Here is a 17354-nt window from a genome sequence, read left to right as displayed (position 1 = left end):
ATGCCTTCAGTGCAGCTTGGACTTCTTCCTTCGGTACCATCAGTTCTTGATCATACACTGCCTCCTGAAATTATTAAATGTCAACCAATTCTCTTTGGTACAGTAATTCTGTGTATTCCTTCCATCTTCTTTTGATGCTCCCTGTGTGGTTTAATATTTTTCCTGAAGAATCTTTCAATATTGCAATTTGTAGCTTGAATTTTTTTCTTCAGTTCTTTCTGCTTGAGAAATGCTGAATGTGTTCTTCCCTTTGGTCTTCTATCTCCAGGTCTTTGCACATGTCATTATAATACTTCACTTTGTCTTCTCGAACCACCCTTTGAAATCTTCAGCTCTTTTACTTCATCATTTCTTCCATTCTCTTTAGCTACTCAATGTTCAAGAGCAAGTTTCAGAGTCTCTTCTCATGTTCATTTTGCTCTTTTCTTTCTTTCCCCTTTTTAATGACCTTTTGCTTTCTTCATGTATGATGTTCTTGATGTCATCCCACAATTCATCTTGTCTTCTGTCATTAGTGTTCAATACATCAAATCTGTGCTTGAGACGGTCTCTAAATTCAGGTGGGGTATACTCAAGGTTGTACTTTAGCTCTTGTGGACTTGTTTTAATTTTCTTCAGCTTGAAATTGAAATTGCATATGAGCAATTGATGGTCCATTCTGCAGTTGGCCCCTGGTCTTGTTCTGACTGGTGATACTGAGCTTCTCCATTGTCTCTTTTCACATATGTAGTCAATTTGATTCCTGTAAAATTCTATCCAGTGAGGCCCACATGTACAGTCATTGTTTATGTTGTTGAAAAAAGGTATTTCTGATGAATAAGTCATTGGTCAGCTTCTAGTAGTTGTTGGCAATCCTAGGCATTCCTTGGCTTACCGAGGCATCTGTTCCTGTCATCAGATGGCATCTGTCTTCCCCTTGTGTGTGTCTCTCTTTGTGTCTTTTTCCCTTTTATAATTCAGAAGGCATTAGGTTTAGGACCCACCTGCTTTATTAGCATCACAAAAGAAAACCATCGTTTCCAAACAGGGGCACATTCACGGTTACAGGGGTCAAGATTTCAACATATCTTTTGGGGGGACACAATTCATTCAGAACACTGTCCATCTCAGCACTCATCTTCTTTTAAGTACAGACCCAAGAAAGACCAGTTCCTGAGTTCTGGTCTTCTGAAGACAACCTAGTCCTCAGCAATTGCCATTAGAAACATTCTCTTACTCAGGGAGACTGGCTCAAACCTGCGCCTTCCTCAAAGGGGCTGACATCATTCCACAGACCTCAACAGGATGCCAGGTGTCAACACAGCAGGAACAGCAACCTGCATACATAAAACGTACACACTGTAAAGGCTATCAATGTGGAGAACGTCTCTTCTGAAATGTTGACAGGTACAGATGGGAGCCTGGGTGGAGGGGATGGGCTCAGGGCCTGGTCCTTAGTAGGTGATCATTAAATGTTCATAAAAACCAACCAACCAACCATAAACCAAGAGAGCCCAAACATTTATGTTCAAGGCCCTGGGGTCAGGCTGGGGGCAAGGGTAGGGAAGGGCAGCCTACAGGGATGAGCCAAATGCTACCTGTGTCAGTTGATTCTTGGTGGTAAGCACAGAAGCTGACTCTGTATGAATAAGCAGATAAGGACTTGTTAAAAGGCATCCTTGGGAGCTTCCAGAAGTGAGGCCCCATATTGTTCGGTACAGAGCTACAGAATTGGTCCGAGGAGGAACTTGCTCTCAGTGAGCCTGGACCCTGCAATTTACACCCCAGCCATTTCTGTGCTGAGAGCTGGACCTGGGTGCCACATCAGCCACCCCAGGGAGGGAAGGAGAAAGGCTCCTTCCCACACTCTCGCTCCTTGAGTTCCAGAGTCAAAACCCACTCGGCGTACAGCTGCAGAGAAGGCAGGGAAGCTGAATTCCCAGCATTCCCAGCTCCCTGGTGCAAATGGTTAATGTGCTAGGCTACTAACCAAAATGTTGGTGGTTTGAGTCCACCCAGAGTTGCTTTGGAAGAAAGGCTTGGAAATCTACTTCCAGAAAATCAGCCACTGAAAACCCTAGGGAGCATAGCTCTACTCTGACGGACACGGGGTCGCCATGAGTCAATCCCAGCTCAGTGGCAACTGGTTTTTTGGGTTTTTTTGTTTTTTAAATAGCAGATAAGGTCTTCCCACTCCGACCTCCATCAAGACTCATAAAGTAGAGAATTCCCTAACTACAGAAAGGGATTCAGGTGGCCAAAATGAATGACAAGTGTCCACCACACCATTCTTGTCTTTCAGGGCCTTCAAGCCTGGCATGGAGGGGGGGGAAGGCGGGATGTGGGCCCTAGCCAGGAAGCCTCAGACTGCACATGGTGGGTGCTATAAAGCTACAAAGGCCAGAGCCTGTGTTTCCACTCACTCTGTCTCCCGCCCACTTTGAGGACAGGGTCAGGTGCACTAAAAACGTGAGTTGACTGTTGAATGAGGATATTCAGTCAAGAAGCGGTCCCTGCACTTTTATAAGAACTGGAGAAATAGTTTAAACAGAGAAGAGAATATTCTTTGATGGTCACGAGAAGGGGGAGGGAGGGAGGAAAGAAGAGGGGTTTTCACTAATTAGATAAATTGTAGATAAGAATTCTTTTAGGCGAAGGGAAAGACTACACACAATACAGGAGAGGTCAGTACAACAGGACTAAACTAAAAGCAAAGAAGTTTCCTGCATTAACTGAACACTTCGAAGGCCAGCGTAGCGGGGGCGGAGGTTTGGGGACCATGGTTTCAGGGGACATCTAGGTCAATCGGCACAATAGAATCTATTAAGAAAACATTCTGCATCCCACTTTGGAGAGCGGCTTCTGGGGTCTTAAACGCTAGCAAGTAGCCATCTAAGATGCATCAATGGGTCTCAATCCACCTGGAGCAAAGCAGAATGAAGAACACCAAAGACACAAGGTAATTATGAGCCCAAGAGACAGGAAGGTTCACATAAACCAGAGACTACATCAGCCTGAGACCAGAAGAACTAGATAGTGCCCGGCTATAACCGATGACTGCCCTGACAGGGAACACAACAGAGAACCCATGAGGGAGCAGGAGAGTAGTGGAATGCAGACTCCAAATTCTTGTAAAAAGACCAGACTTAGTGGCCTGACTGAGACTAGAAGGACCCTGGAGGTCATGGTTCCCAGACCTTCTGTTAGCCCAAGACAGGAACCATTCCCAAAGCCAACTCTTCAGACAGGAATTGGACTGGACTATGGGATGGAAAATGATGCCGATGAGGAGTAGGCTTCTTGGATCAAGTGGACGCATGAGACTATGTTGGCAACCCCTATCTGGAGGGGAGATGTGAGAGTGAAGAGGGTCAGAAGTTGGCCAAATGGACACGAAAATAGAGAGTAGAGGGAAGGGGTATGCTTCTCATTAGGGGGAGAGCAGTTAGTGTATAGAGGGGTATATATAAGTTTTTGTGTGAGAGACTGACTTGATTTGTGAACTTTCACTTAAAGCACAATAAAAACTTCAAAAAAAAAAGAAGAAGAAGAAGAAGAAGTGGTCCCTGACTGATTCTGAGTCCTAAAGCCAGTCCAAAGATGCCCGAAGGGGCCCCAACATGACTCAGCACCAGGTGAATCCCATTATCACATTTATTTCTTTTACTCATTTATTCAAAATCCCAGGTGAGGGGACTCTGTTTCCTCATCTGTAAAATGGGAGTGATGACTACACAGGCTTCTTGTTTGGATGAAGTGAGATGATGTGTATTAAACACCAGGATGTATGAAATGGAGCCTTAGGGTGTGGGAAAGCACAACGGGGACTCCAGAAATATTAATTGAATATGTTGAATCTAACCATGCCCACCTAACAAAAATAAATGAGTACTAAATATCCCTGCTTAACCATGCCCGAGTGTCTCAGGCGGGTGTGCATGTGTGTATGTGTGTGTGCCTGCGTGTGTGTGTGTGTGTGCTTGTGTGTGACGTGCCTGTGCGTGTGGTTGGGGAACATGAGCAGTGTGGATAGACAATCCCATGGTGTTTGCTAAAGCCCTGAAGGATAAAATGTACTCATGCTTATCCTGCTTTGCAGTTACGTTTATTAAAAATCACGAATTCACTGAATCCTTCAAAATAAACCCAGTCCTGCCAGCTTGTGCTCTGACCCTATTCCACAGAAAACACCTGGACCGACATTCCAGTCACCAGCTTAGGAGTGCAATTCCCACCCCCTCCCCCGCTACCCGTTCAGTCTCTTTCCCAAGCCCACACTTTCCAACCACCTCTGCCATCTCACCTGCTGTATGAAACCAAATCAAACCCGTTGTCATCAAGTTGATTCCAACTCACGGCAACCTTATTGGATGGAGTAGAACTACCCCATAGGATTTCCAAGGCTATAAACCTTTACCGAAGCAGACTGCTAAGTCTTTCTCCTGAGGAAAGGCTGGTAGGTTTGAACCACCGACCTTTCAGTTAGCAGCTGAGTGCTTTAACCACCATGCCACCAGGGCTCCTCACCTGCTATACAGGTAGGGAAATGTCTGTCATCATCACTGAGTGGCCTGGGGTGGGATGAGGATCTGTCTTTCATAGGGAGAGAGTGGCCAGGCCTCCCTGCCACACCTTCTGTCTTTTCCTTTGGGCCCCTCCTTTCTCAAAGGCACCTAGTGGTCAAGCTGGTGATGCCCTATGCCTCTGCCTGGTGAAGACATCTGTAGAGGACACAGCAAATCTTTTCTGCCAGTGCAGACAGAGCATTCTCTTGGGACTCAGGCCTCCAGACCGAGCAGGACACAGACCCCACCCAGTAGGCCTCAGCGGGAAGGTCACCACCATGACTAACAATAACCGGCATCTAGGTTCAGCTGTACTCTGTACTCAGGGGCCAAAGCTCAACCCAGTCGCAGAGGTTGCTGCTGGTGGCTTCCTGGCCCCTGAAGCCTTGCCAGGTGAGACAAGCACAAGCTGTTCTTCCCAGCCTCCAACCTGCTGCCTACAGCTTCAAGGCCCTACGCCATCCAGGCCCAGGCCAGGGACAGCTAAGATGGCAGGTGACAGTTGCCCCCTGCCCCCGTGGGCATGACCTGAGTCTGCTATATACACCTGCTCTCCCTGGTGTCACTGGGAGACGGGCCGTCAACAATCTGAAGAAGAGCACAGACCGGCACCAGACAGTCCTGGGTCATGTTGGGCGTAAGGTCACCGTGAGTTGGAGATGCTTGACAGCAACTGACAATAGAAGTGTGGGAGGAGGAGACTGAAGCCCAGGAATGAAATGATGCCTGTACCATCTTCATGATCTTTGATATGTCTGAGCCTATTTCATAGCTATTGGGTCAGTCCATCTCATTGAGGGTTTCCCTCATTTTCACTGACCCTCTATTCACCATGTCCTTTTCTAGGAATTGGTCTTTTCTGTTGGTTATATCACCTGAACAAGTTAGTCCACTTCCTCAAATCTCAGTTTCCTTGTCTGTAAAATGGGATCATAGCGCTCACTGCACATGATCTTTAGAGGATTTGATATGAAAGGAAACTAGCACAGTGCATGGCCCAGAGTGGATGCCCCCACATGGCAGCAGTAATCATCTTTATGTCATCCTCTTCTGACGCCCCTTTGCCATGTCCGTGCACTTGCTACTGTGGCAAGTTCCCAGTCTGTTCTCCCCTGGGCCAACCAAGACCACCGTAGTCCGGACCCTGCCTGGTTCTCCCCAGCTCTCGCTTCGCTCAGATTGGGCCTGTCTCCTGCCCTTCTTCAGCTTCCTGCCCGAGTCTCGGTTCCCACAACCCTGGTGCTGGGGCGATGTTGCCTGCCTGGCTCTGGCCACTCCCCCTGGACCAATGTGTGGGACTCAATCACCTACCTTCACCTCACCGGAGTCAGCCTTGGCCCTGATCTAGACCAAGGTCACCCTGCCTCTTTGTTCTTGGGAAATGTGTAAATGGAGACAGTAATAAAAAGCATACCAGCAAAATGGTTTGTAATAGATAAGCCTTCCTCCCAGATTCCTAACCTCTTCCCCACAAACAACCCCTGTCAACTAGTTTTTGGTCCACTTATCTGCATATCGAAGGTTGCATCCCCCTCCCCACCTTTTCTTTACACAAATGCTTTCACACATGCTGGCTTTCATTTAACAAGACATCTTGCAGTCCTTTTCATATCAGCCCAAGTAGATCGACTGTATTCTCTCCAATGGCTTCCTGGAATTCCATTGTAAGGCTCTGCCATGGTATATGGTGGCTCAATTCCATCTTGATAGAAATTGAGTTTGCATGCTATAGTAAATATCCATGGTGGAAAAAGGAGTCCTTCCTCCATTCCAGGAGCTGTGTGATCAGGTAGAGGCAGAGCCAAGAGGCAACCTAAAGCCACACTCAAGGCAAAGCTATAGGAGAAGAGAAATAGCATCGTAAGAAGGCCAACCTGTATATGAAGAATGCAGAGAGGGACTAGGAAAGACGCCAGCCCTTCCTGCAATTAAGTGCTGGGAGATCGCTCAATCCTAATACCAAACCTGCTTTGCTTTAGCTAACTTGAGAGGGTTTGTTCCTTCCAATCAAGATGCTTCCCACTTCCAGCCGTGAGCTCCTCCAGGGCAGAAATGACCCAATTCTTTCTGTGTCCTCAGCTCCCACAGTGGCAGGAGAAGGGAGGATGGTGGCAGCCACTGACAGCTGCCACACCCACACACAGGTGGGCACTCTCTGGGGCAGACACTGTGGCAGGAGTCTCCAGTGCTGAGTCACTCACCCTCCGGAGACCCCGTGAGGTGGCACTACAGTGAGCATAATCTATAAATGAGGACACTGAGGCCAAGAGCATCCATCATTTGCTGAGAAATGACAAGGTCAGGGCTCAACTGGGGTATTTGACTCTAGTGTCCACTTCTTAATATTGCATTGCAGCCAATGCCAATTTTATTCACATATGCCACCTCCACTTTTATCATGTTTCCTTAAAGCTCTGGTCTTGGATTTGGACCCTTGAATCCCCCACCCCCTCTTAATTCAGCAGAACCGGTAAGCTAGTTACCACTCGTGAAGACCTCACATGTGGCAGAGTACTACAGAGGTCCCCAGACTGCAGAAAATTCTACTCCAGCTTACTTGGCCTGCCTCACAATTTTTGCATCAGAATTCCAGCCCCATTGCTTGGCCAGTCTCAACATTTTTGCATTAAAATTGCAGTTCCTATGCTTGGCCTGCCCCATGAAAACCCTGGCACCTGCGTGGTATGATTAAGAATGTTGCTGATGCAACAGATACATAGACCAATGGAACAGAATTGAGAATCCAGACACAAATCCATCCACATGTGAGCAGCTGATATTTGACAAAGACCCAAAGTCAGTTAAATGGGGGAAATACAGCCTCTTTAACTAATAGTGCTGGTGTAACTGGATATCCATCTGCAAAAAAATGAAACAAGACCCATACCTCACACCACGCACAAAAACAAACTCAAACTGGATCAAAGACCTGAACATAAAATCTAAAATGATAAAGATTATGGAAGAAAAAATGGAGGCAACACTAGGAGCCCCAATACATGGCATAAACAGTATACAAAACATTGCTAACGATGCAGAAGAGAAACTAGATAACTGGGAGCTCCTAAAAACCAAACACCTATGCTCATCCAGAGACTTCACCAAAAGCGTAAGATTACCTACAGACTGGGAAGAAGTTTTTAACTATGACATTTCCGATCAGCATCTGATCTCTAAAATCTACGCGATACTGCAAAAACTCAACTACAAAAACACAAGTAACCCAATTAAAAAATGGGCGAAGGGTATGCACAGGCACTTCACTAAAGAAGACATTCAGGTAGCTAACAGATATATGAGGAAACGCTCACGATCATTATCCATTAGAGAAATACAAATCAAAACTACAATGAGATTCCATCTCCCTCCAACAAGTCTGGCATTAATCCAAAAAACACAAAATAATAAATGTTGGAGAGGTTGCAGAGAGACTTATACACTGCTGGTGGGAATGTAAAATGGTACCACCACTTTGGAAATTGATTTGGCACTTCCTTCAAAAGCTGGAAATAGAACTACCATATGATCCCACAATCCACTCCTTGGAATGTATCCTAGAGAAATAAGAGCCTTTACACAAACAGATATATGCACACCCATGTTCACTGCAACATTGTTTACAATAGCAAAAAGATGGAAGCTAGCAAGGTGCCCATCAATGGATGAATGGATAAATAAATTATGGTATATTCATACAATGGAATACTATGCATCAATTAAGAACAATGATGAATCTGTGAAACATTTCATAACATGGAGGAACCTGGAAGGCATTATGCTGAGTGAAATTAATCAGTTGCAAAAGGACAAATATTGTATGAGACCACTATTATAAGAACTGGAGAAATAGTTTAAACAGAGAAGAAAATATTCTTTGATGGTTACGAGAATGGGGAGGGAGGGAGGGAGAGGGTATTCACTAATTAGATAGTAGACAAGAACTATTTTAGGTGAAGGGAAAGACAGCACACAGTACAGGAGAGGTCAGCACAACTGGACTAAACCAAAAGCAAAGAAGTTTCCTGAATAAGCTGAATGCTTCGAAGGCCAGCATAGCAGGGGTGGGGGTTTGGGGACCATGGTTTCAGAGGACAACTAGGTCAATCACCATAATAAAGTCTATTAAGAAAACATTCTGCATCCCACTTTGGAGAGTGGCATCTGGGGTCTTAAACACTAGCACGCAGCCATCTAAGAATGGCTAAAGAATGGGTCTCTATGTTTTAATACCATCCTTCAGTTGGACCTTTTCGGTACTCATGAAGGAAGGTGGGATGCAAAGTATTATGTAGAAGTTTTCATGACTCTGTATTCGGAAAAGGGATGTAAAATTCTAGTCCAGAAATGGGCTGGCAGATCCTTGAGGAAGATTTTCTGGCCCCACGCTCCCAGCCCACCAGCCACCTGCCCTCTTCCCAGCCTCTCCCAGCTTTGGCACCCATGCTGCCCTCTCCCTACGCCCTGCCTCTATCCAACGGGGTCACTGCACTAGTGACAGCCCCCACTGTTAAGCCCTCTCAACCTTTGTATCCACACCTCCCAAGCCCTTCCACCCCGTCATCGGGCTTACCGCCCCATACACAGAGTGGAATGGCATCTGGGCACCCCAATTCGGTGACGAGGGAGAATGAAAGTAACACGAGGGTGACCAATTCTTGGGAGAGCCATAGCATAGCAGAGCCCAGGGGCATGCACACCCTTTGACAAGTCCCGGCAGGAGACGTTGCAATGGTCTGTGTCCATCAACCGTTCTCAACAAGTGACCTTTATAATTGGAAAACTATTGCCCTGGGTATCAGGAAGATCCTACAAGAATGCAGGATCTTTTTGCCTCCATCTTCCACACCCATAACCCTAATTGGGCAGATTGTCAGGCACTGAAATGTCCTCGTGACCCCAGAATAAAGGTGCATGATCCCAGAAAAGACTAAGGCCAAGGCCGACAGAATTCATGAAATGCAGGCAGTAAATCAGCCAGGGGCAGAGACTTTCCCCGTGGGGGACCATGGCTGGGATCAGAGTACAGCTGAGGGACAGACTCACCTTGCTTACCAAAGGGAGTGCCTTTTAGAAGGGTTAAAAAAAGGGGGTGCCTAAACAAAAAAACCTTAGCAAAATATATGGAATCAAACAAGAACCAACTGAAGATCACTCTAAGTTTCTAGAAAGAATTTATGAGGCTTTTAAACATTTCACAGACAGGGACCCTGAGAGTCTCGAAAATGTTGGCATGGTGAATATGATTTTTGTCAGCCAGAGTACCCGGACATACAGAGAAAACTCCAAAAACTTGAGGAAGATGTGGAGTTAGGGATCTGACAGCTTGTTGAGCTTGCCTACCAGGTATATTCCAATCAGGACCAGGAACAGGAAAAGAGAAAAATCACCCATCAGAAGAGACAGGCCGCATTCCTGGCCACTGCCTTGCAAGGAAATGGCCCATCTCCTGGTGGCCCAAGAAGAGGAGAGAAGGAGGTGAGAGGCTCCAACACCCCCTTGAGCAGAGACCAGTGCACCTGGTGCAAAGAGAGAGGACATTGGACGAGACAGTGCCCTAAATTCTACCCAGAGGTAAGAAAGAACCTGGAGCTGCCCAGTGCCCCATGATACCAATAGGAGAAGACTTGGATTAAGGAGGAGGGGAGGCGAGACTCCAACCTGACCCTCTGGTTATAATGAAGGTAGTAAGGGAGCTTGTACAGTTTCTAGTGTATATTGGAGCAACCCACTCTGTCCTGACCCGGAAAAAGATAACCCCAACAAAATGAACTGTGTCGGTCATGGGAGTCTCAGGTAAAAGGGAGTATCCTCCCTTCCTCCAGCCTCTAACCTGCTGCATACAAGGGAAGTCATTAATACAGTCTTTCTACATGCCCTGCTGTCCCATCCCTTTAATGGAAAGAGATTTGTTGTGCAAACTGCAAGCTGCAATATCTTTTAATAAAGGAAGCATGCAGATGTAAGTACCACCAGAAAATGGATGGCGACGGCAGATGGCCCTTACCACTGAGTCACCCACCAATTATAGCTCAGAAGGACACTATCCAGGATCAGTAGGGCCAGACATCAAGTATGCAGTAGTCCCGCGGGTATGGGCCAACAAGGCGCCAGGATGTGCCAAAAACATTCCCCCAGTGGCAGTCGAGCTCTTACTAGGCACTGTTCTCCCCAACTTAAGCAATACCCCATCCAGGCAGAGGCCTGACAGGCACTGGGAAAAATCATCACCAGGTACCTGAAACATGGACTGCTCAGACTGTGTCAGTCACAGTTTAACACCCCATCCTGATAGTGAAGAGAAAAATGAATACCAGTTCATTCAGGATCTGCGAGCCATCAACCAGGTAATAGCCATGATCCACCCTGTAGTTCCCAATGCCTGTATCCTCCTGTCAACCTTATTGCCCAGTTTTTCCAGGTTCACTGTGGTAGACCTGAAGGAGGCCTTCTTTTGCGTCCAAGTGAAGAGGAAAAGTCAGGAAAGCTTCACCTTGACTGGGAGAACCCAGGAACAGGACAGAAACAGCAGCTATGCTGGCAAGACCTCCCACAGGGCTTTAAAAACAGTCTTACTCTGTTTGATCAGCTTTGGCCCAAGAACTGAGACAACGGAGCCTGAACGATGATGGCATCCTCCTTCCATACATGGACAACCTACTTATTGCCAGTCTCAGTGAGTACAACTCAGTCCAGAATGCCAAAAAAGTTTTGAACTTCTTGGGAAACATGGAGTATCAGATCTCGGAAGAAGAAGCTCAGGTCAACCAAAAGGAGGTGATTTATCTGAGTTTTAAAGTCAGACAGGGAGAGAGAGAACTCCTCCCCTCCAGAAAAGATGTATCTGTAGATTGGCGGCCCCTATCAACCAGAGGCAGCACCAAGGCTTTTTGGGAATGGCTGGCTTTTGCTGCATTTGGATCCCAAATTTCAGACTTATTGTCAAGCCTTTGTACCAAGCCTTGAGAGGGAAAAGACATAGGCCCGTTCAAATGGACTGGGACAGAGCGACAGGTTTCGACATCATTAAAACAAAGTCGAATGAGGCCCCGGCCTAAGGACTCCCCAACATGAATAAACCTTTTGACTGGTTTGTACATGAGTCTGCCAGAGTGGCGGCTGGGGTTCTTACCCAGAGTCTCAGGACTTGGAAGCGCCTGGTGGCGTATTTCTCAAAGCAGCTAGACCCGGTCACTGGAGGATGGACAGTGTCCCTTCGAGCAGTAGTGGTAACAATATTAGTCATCAAAGATGTGGAGAAACTCACCCTTAGCCAACCTCTCCGGGTGACTGTGCCCCACTTGGTTCTGACCATCTTAGAGCAGAGAGGGTTACATTGGATCTCCACAGAGTTAATGGCCCGATACCAATGGTCCTGGTGTTAGATATCCCAGTCCATCACCCTATGAGAAACTGCTGATTTAAACCCAGCCACCCTACTGCCTACTTTGCCAAAGCAAGAAAAGGGACATGATTGCCTAAGGACCACTGGCCTGGTATATGCCAGTCGGCCTGACCTCATTGAGCCCTGTCCAGCAGTAAAGTAGAGCAGGCTAACCAGACTCTAAAGAGACACCTAGCAAAGCTGTGCCAAGAGACCAAGTTTGTATAGACAAAAGCACTGCCTATGCCCCTCTTGAGAGTTCAGTCCACCTCTAGAGGCAAACTAAAACTTCGTCCATTTGAGCTATTATAAGAGTGCCCTTTATTAGAGAAACTATAGATATTACTAAGAGTGCTTGGGAAAAGCCACAGAGGGCGCTACTCCCAACTCTTGGGGTTGGGAAGAATTATGATGACATTCATACCCTGTACCAGCTCATTAAGAGTGCATCTCTGTCACTTGAGACAGTAGCCAATACCACCAAGAGCTTGACCCAGACTTTAGGTTTGAAGTAAACTTCACTGATACCATGGCCCTGCAAAACTGGGTTGCCTTAGATCTAATGCTAGCTTCTTAGGGAGAGGTTTGTATAAATATATCAAACCTGTTGCTCTTTAGTCAATGCGTCTAGACAGATTGAACATGACCAAGAAAAACTGAGTTCAGTTGTCAGACAACTACAACGAGATCTTGCAACCACCAGACAATCAGTGATGCCTTCAGGTCCTGATTTCAGCTGGCTGACGTCATGGCTACCCAATCTAGGATGGTTAAAATCATCAGTTACTTTTAATTACTTTTAGTGTTAATGGTCATAGGTGTATGTTCCTGCTATTGTATACAATATATCCCTGCCTGCACGTCCTGGTTAAAAAGGCCAATTCTTCAAGCCTATGTCCAGTATTTGCACCCTCCGGGGGGACATGCCAAATAATTTCAAGACGAGGTTATAGTTTAGAGTGGACGCTGGTCCTGAATGACCAATGACCAAAAAAAGAAAATGAGGAAATAATGCAGAGGTCCCTAGCCTACAGAAAATTCGACTGCCACTTGCTTGGCCTGGCTCATGACTTTTGCATCAGAATTCCAGCCCCATTGCTTGGCTGGCCTCAACATTTTCGCATTAAAATTCCAGTTCCTTCGCTTGGCCTGCCCCCTGAAATCCTGGCACCTGTGTGTCATGATTAAGAATGTTGCTGATGTAATTTATATGAATTCCCTACTTGTAAGCCCCATGAAAATAATTTGTCTTGCCCTCTTGGAGCAGTCTTGTTGGCAACAGCCTCGATTGCTCCCTTTCCTTGTGCAATGATATAAAGCCAACGTTACACTCTCCCTCCTCAGTCTCTTGTTTATTGGCCGACAACGAGTCATGCCAAGCAAAACCTGGGGTTTCCACCCAGTAACAAGAATAGAAAGTGCTCCTTATGGTTTTCAATGGCTAATTTGCCAGAAGTAGATTGCCAGGCCTTTCTTCTGAGGTGCCTCTGGGTGGGCTTGAACTGTCAACATTTCAGTTAGCAGCCGAGCGCTTAACTGTTTGCTCCACCCAGGGATTCCAAGGTGGAACCTCCCAAGTGGGGTGTGACCTCTGTCCTGAAATTCTGAGGCCATGACGTCAGCCCTGTCTGGGACCCTGAAGGAAGGAGGCTATCTGGAGGGCTCCCAGGTAACTGCACCCTCTTGGTCCCTGGGGCCTGCTCTATGGCCTCCTTCCTGGGAGACCAGTTTTCCCGCCCCCAAGGGAGCCAGGCTGGGCTCTCTGCTCCATGAGATTGGGCCTAAAGTCCAACCTGCCTCACCAGCCACTTTTTCTCCTGATTCCTCTGGGTTACAGCCCCTCCCAGCTGGCATCTTCTGATCTATCAGCGGTCAGCACTAGCCTGGGCTTCCTCTTGTCTTAGAATCTCCTATCTTTTCATCTCACCCACCAGAGAGTCACATCATGTTGGCTTTCATCTCCTCTTCTCACCAGGAGGGCCTGGGGGAGGATCCACATGGTGCCAGGATGAGGACCCATCTGGAAATCTCCCAGGTCCTTGGGCAAGTGGGTCCCAACCTAGGAGTCCGCGAAGAGATGAGAAGCAGCCAGATGGCATCCCTGAGGACAATACCTCTGAATGAGAGCAAGGGCCACATAGGTGCTTTCAAGTCTCCCGTCTACTGAAAGTGTCCCTGGGCTTGTCATGATGGTAGGGCTGGGGGGTGAGGGAATCAGGAGAGGCTGTGAAAAGCCACAGTGGGAGAAAACTTTTACAACTTATGTAAGACTTAGCCACAATGTACTCCTTCGAGACACGAGGCACAGTGTTCCCTGTTTCCATGCCTCCGGGCTCCCAGAAGGACAATAAACTTTGCTCTAATTCTGGGAGCCAGGCTGTCTCCCTGTCTCTTCTTCATTATCCTCAAGGGCCCAGCCAAGGCCTTCTGGCTGCAGCATCGAGGAGCTCATGCCTCAGAGGACTTGAAAGAGTCCAGGGTGGTGCCCGGCTCTGCCAGACCAGGGACTCTTCATCACAGGGGGACACCGGGCTGTGCAGCCTGGTCATTTCCAGGCAAGTGCAGTTGCCTTGCTTATATGTGTTTAGCATTCCTTGCATTTCTCAGAAATGTCACTTTTGCAATCTGACCCTCTCTCCTGAGTTAGGGTCTCTGGTGCAAAAGGTTAACATGCTAATCTGCTAATCAAAAGGTGGGCAGTTCGAGTCCACCCAGAAAGTTGGGGTGGGGGAAGGCCTTCAGACTGAGACACCAGCATAAGCAAGGGGTGGCAGGGTGGGGGGGCTGGGAGGCTGAAAGAGTGGGCTCATAACTGGGTATCCAGGCCTTGCTGTGGAGAATGAATCTTATCCCAAAAGCGCTGGGGTGTTGCCACATGGTTAGAGTCATTAGCACTTAATATGGGCCCTGGGATGTCAATGTGGAGGGTGGAGTGAGGGAGAGCCTGTGGAGAGGCCAAGGGAGAGAGGATGAGGCTGACTCAATGGTCTTGGCAGCAGGGGAAGGACACCAGAGACATCCAGAAGGCAAAATTCTCAGGGCTTGAAGCTCAGCTCCCTTTGGCTCAGGGCCCGAGTAGAGGTTTGGGTGGCCTGGCCTGGAGCCTGGAGTGGGCATCAGCCTGCAGATGGCAATGAAACCACTGAGGGTAGGCAGCCTGGAGTAGGGGCAGGGACCCGGCAAGTCATTCCATTGGAGCCTGAGGGAGGGACAGGTCCCCGAGGCTGTTAAACCTGATCATTAATTTAAGAGCATGTAGAAACTTCTCTAATGATAGCCACAGGCTGTCTCCAGAAGCCTTGCTTCTAGAAGGCAGGGTGCTCCAGGTAACGGAAATCCCATCAGCATATTAGAGTGAGGTCCTAACAGTCTGCTTTTATGTTCCAAAGACAGAGGATAAATGGCCCTTATCATTGCCATGTTCCTGGTGTCAGTCAAAGCTGCAGCGGAAAGAGCAATCCCCGAAGACCTTTCTCAGGAAGAAGGTGCAGATGGACTGGGAAGAGATTCCAACCCTCTCTGGGCTGGGCTTCGCAGCTTTGTTGAACACACTCGACTCCATGGGAACCGTGTGGAAACATTCAGCACCTCCAGTTAAAGTTGCGGAGGAAGCCAAGAACAGGGCACCCTGGCTGGCAGGCTGGATTGCCTCCTGCCCGGCCTCGAAGGCTGGGTACCTGCAAGAAGCAGGAGCCCTGGTTTCAATCAGCTGCTCAGCTGGACAGCAAGTCCTGCCCCAAAAACCTCTCTCCGCAGATGACCAGGGTGGGCCTCTTAGTTTCCTGTTGTTGTTAGGTGCCTGGAGTTGTTTCCGACTCACAGAGACCCTACGCACAACAAAATGAAACACTGTCTGGTCTTGCGCCATCCTCACAGTTGTTACTATGCTTGAGCCCATTGTTGCAGCCACTGTGTCAGTCCACCTCCATTTTTTCTCTGACCCTCTACGTTACCAAGCATGAAGTCCTTCTCCAGGGATGGATCCCTCCTGATAACATGTCCAAAGTATGTGAGATGTTAGTCTCGCCATCCTTGCTTCTAACAAGCATTCTGGTTGTACGTCTTCCAAGACAGATTTGTTTGTTCTTTTGGCAGTCCATATTCTTCCCCAGTTCCACAATTCAAAGGCATCAATTCTTCTTCGGTCTTCCTTATTCATCGTCCAGCTTTCCATGTGTATAAGGCAATTGAAAACACCAGGGCTTGGGTAAGGCACACCCTAGTCCTCAAGGTGACGTCTTTGCTTTACGACACTTTAAAGAGGTCTCTTGCAGCAGATTTACCCAATGCAATGCGTCTTTTGACTTCTTGACTGCTACTTCCATGGGTGTTGATTGTGAATTCAAGTAAAATCAACTCTTCAATCTTTCCTCTGTTTATCATGATGTTGCTTATTGATCCAGTTGTGAGGATTTTTGTTGTCTTTATGTTGAGGTGTGATCCATACTGAAGGCTGTGGTCTTTGATCTTCATCAGTAAGTGCTTCAAGTCCTCTTCACTTTCAGCAAACAAGGTTGTGTCATCTGCATAACACAGGCTGTTAATGAGCCTTCCTCCAATTCTGATGCCCCGTTCTTCTTCATATAGTGCAGCTTCTCGGATTATTTGCTCAGCATACAGACTGAATAGGTATGGTGAAAAGGCACAACCTTGACGCACACCTTTCCTGACTTTAAACCATGCGGTATCCCCTTGTTCTGTTTCAATGGCTACCTTCTGATCCATGTACAGATTCCTCATGAGCACAATTAAGTGTTTCAGAATTCTCATTCTCCTAAATGTTATTTATAATTTCTTACGATCCACACAGTCAGATGCCTTTGCATAGTCAATAAAACACAGGTAAACATCCTTCCGGTATTCTCTGCTTTCAGCCAGGATCCATCTGACATAGCAATGGTATTCCTGGTTCCAAGTCCTCTTCTAAATTCAGCTTGAATTTCTGGCAGTTCCCTGTCAGTACACTGCTGCAGCCACTTCTGAGTGATCTTCAGCAAAATTTTGCTTGCATGTGATATTAATGATATTGTTTAATAATTCTGCGTTTGGTTGGATCACCTTTCTTGGGAATAGGCATAAACAAGAATCTCTTCCAGTCTATTGGCCGGGTAGCTGTCTTCCAAATTTTTTGGCATAGATGAGTACTTCCAGCACTGCATCCTGAAATGGTTGAACATCGACCAATACTTTTTGGTAGAGTGACTCTGTGTATTCCTTCCATCTTCTTTTGATGCTTTCTGTGTCGTTTAATATTTTCCCCGTAGGATCCTTCACTATTGTAACTCAAGGCTTGAATTCTTCCTTGAGTTCTTTCAGCTTGAGAAATGCTGAGCACTTTCTTCCCTTTTGGTTTTCTATCTCCAGCTCTTTGCATATATTATTATAATACTTTATTTTGTCTTCTCGAGTCACCCTTTTAAATATTCCGT

Source organism: Elephas maximus, chromosome 4, assembly GCF_024166365.1.
Source record: "Elephas maximus indicus isolate mEleMax1 chromosome 4, mEleMax1 primary haplotype, whole genome shotgun sequence".
Classification (NCBI taxonomy): domain Eukaryota; kingdom Metazoa; phylum Chordata; class Mammalia; order Proboscidea; family Elephantidae; genus Elephas; species Elephas maximus.
Note: the sequence above shows the minus strand (reverse complement) of the source record.